This window comes from Anas acuta, chromosome 1 (genome assembly GCF_963932015.1).
Source record: "Anas acuta chromosome 1, bAnaAcu1.1, whole genome shotgun sequence".
In the NCBI taxonomy this organism is placed as follows: domain Eukaryota; kingdom Metazoa; phylum Chordata; class Aves; order Anseriformes; family Anatidae; genus Anas; species Anas acuta.
Window position 1 is genome coordinate 159,366,027 of NC_088979.1, and position 2,753 is coordinate 159,368,779.

The following is a 2,753-nucleotide window of genomic DNA, read 5'->3' on the forward strand; positions in this document are numbered from 1 at the left end:
CTCTAGCTTAAGAAATGAGCAGTCAGGGGCACAGCATGGCATGGCATGGCATGGCATGGCACGGCATGGCATGGCACGGCACAGCATGGCCCCCATTGCCTGCCCTTGCTAAAGGCTGTGCTCTGCTTTAACGGAGTTATTTCTTCCAGGCTGGAAAATAAGCAGGTGCTCAAGTGCCATGCAAGCCAAGGGTTAATTGAGAGTTCTTGTAACTCCTTCCCACAAAGCATTCCCTTTGCAACTTTTACAAGATGTAAAAGTGACAAGCTTTGTCAGTGCCACTTGTGGTCTTTTATTTTTCAGTGCTCCTTCTCAATTCAGGTATTTATAAATTAACTTTCTTCAGCTCTAGCTGGCTGTAATTCTGCCTATGGGAGAAGTATCTATTAAACTTTTTATGATTTGTAAACAAGTACATTTCCTTTAAAAATGACCGTGTTTTCACAAACAATGCCCCAGTCCCTAGATTTAGCTCCAGAGAGGCATTTTATAGAAAATACCTTCCAGTCACTCTGCTTCTGATCACAATAGCAGATCTGAAAAATGGCCACTTGCCACATAGTCCTCCAAGCACTTGTAATATCTCCCTTCTCCCAAATCAAATACATTTGAATCTCTTTGCCTCATAGAATCCAGCAGCTTTTTTTTTGGGTGAGGAAAAACACATATTGTGGAGAATGAGAGGCTGAATATTTCCCTCAGGATTCGGGTTGATAAATATTAAAGAATGGAAGCAGTTCTGATTTGTAGAGAAGAAAAAAGACACTACTCCAATCTCCTGGGCCATATTGGAAAGCTTATTTTATTTAGCAAAGAGAGTGATGAAAATTGCACTAGAGATGTCAACACTTCAGTAGCCCTGAAGCATTTTGGCACCCTCCAGTCACAGGAACTGAATTGAGAGAGCCTCCCCATCTCCGTGCTCTCTGCCTGTTGTAACAGGTGTGTCAGCGAACACATGCCATGAGCCCAACCACCCCTTTGCCAAAAGGCGGAGAATGGCGCATTGCTGACGAGCCAGTGGGTGCCATTTGGCCAGAGAAGGAGCTCGATGACAGTAATCTGTAAAAACACAAGCAAAACATAACCTTGTGTGAATCTCTGAATGCTGGTTTTTCCTGCAGTCAGTAGCCTCTTGAAAAATATTAGAATTAGGCAATATATTTTAATTACATCAACAGCCATTTTTAGAAGAACACACTGTGTGGGCTCTACAACTCACCAATCACATAAAATGAAATAAGCCACAAGCACCCCCACCTAACCCATCTTCTGGTCCTTAATCAAATTGTATAGCATTTTGAAATTCTCTAGCAACAACATTGCTAAAAATAGACACTTAGGCTACCCACACAGAATATTCTTCTAACCTTTTCAAGTGTTTGCAATGACAAAATCATTCCTATTGTAATTAATGGTATCATGTTGAGGAAGATTGGGGAAACATACCTAAAGGCTCTGACAATAATTTTGTTACTAATATATTCCCCTGGTTTGCCTTTGAACTCTGTCATTCCTTGCCTTGCAGCTGTGTTTAATGAGTAGTGAGATTATTCAAATGAGCCCACAGCAAAACGTTGTTTTCTTAGTTCCCAGATCTTGAGAAGACATCTCCTGCCACAGTCAGTAGGCAAAACCTGAATCATAACCTTAGCATTGAATTCAATTTTATGCTTAAGGGTTTGTAAGTACCTTTGTACCCTATAAATATAATTGTGCTCACTTGTGATGGAGCTGATCTCTACTTACAGCAGCTGCCAATGAGCCGGCAATAAAACAAAGGGAGAAACAGTACAGCCTGTCACCGATGAGTGAGAAGCCAAATGTGACTGTGCTTGTGCTGTAGCATACAGACTTCTGCAAGTAGATTGCAAAGAGAGCTTATAGGATGCTCAGACACAGCAGATTTGTATATGGGAGCTTGTTGCCATCTGTTATTTCCCATTCTTAACCAGTGGGTTTAGTCCCTCAGAGAGAAAAGGAAGTCAGAAAGAAATTTAATTCCATACAAAAATACATTGTGTGAGAGATATTTTCCAACATGGGAAAAAAAAATTAATAAGGTCCAATTTAAAATTGATAAATAGTCAATTCAGAATGGTAGGATTAAGGATTTTTCCTAAGGAATTTACAGAGAGATAAGCATCTCATGAATAAATGAATTCAGCTGCAACAGACTAACCTATTTATTGATTCACAAGCCATTTGTTTGAGAGTTTGCCCCTGAGGAGCAGAAGGTATCCTATTATTATTGATAATATAAGAGTTACAGTTATATTCAGAAATGACAAACTACATTTAAATGATGTCTCAGGGTTAGAACAAAAACCCACCAAAGACAGGAAATTCAAAGTTAAGTCTGACACAGTGTCAGACTGCATGGTGTCAGGAAAAATGACAGTTGTGTCTTGTCTTTGCATGTCTTGGCTTCTGTGGCTTATATCTCAATTTTAATGGCATACGAGTGATATCATTTCCCTCTAAATTCATTTCTGTTTTACTTTATCATAAATAAAAAAGAACCATGTAGGACTGTGAATATGGAAAGAGGCCACAACAGCTCTCCTGAGGTGATACCTGCCCATAACAGAACTAACTCTTTACAACCTATTTAAATACCTACTTTCCTCATTTATTATTATTTATTAGTTATATGCCTAACTGGCTAAGCAATTTATTAGTAGCTTTTGCAGACAGATATAAGGGTATAATACCTGGCCATGAAGCTTACAGAGGGGACAGGCAACAGAAAA

General features: G+C 39.3%; 1 long non-coding RNA gene across 1 annotated transcript; it reads right to left on the bottom strand.

Moving 5' to 3' along the window:
- Positions 1-357: 357 nt before the first annotated feature.
- On the bottom strand, positions 358-1,451 carry LOC137850282 (uncharacterized). Its single transcript, XR_011092434.1, has 2 exons — positions 1,371-1,451; positions 358-1,062 (listed from the first exon to the last, which is right to left on the bottom strand). It is a non-coding gene; the product is annotated as an uncharacterized lncRNA (long non-coding RNA).
- Positions 1,452-2,753: the final 1,302 nt, after the last annotated feature.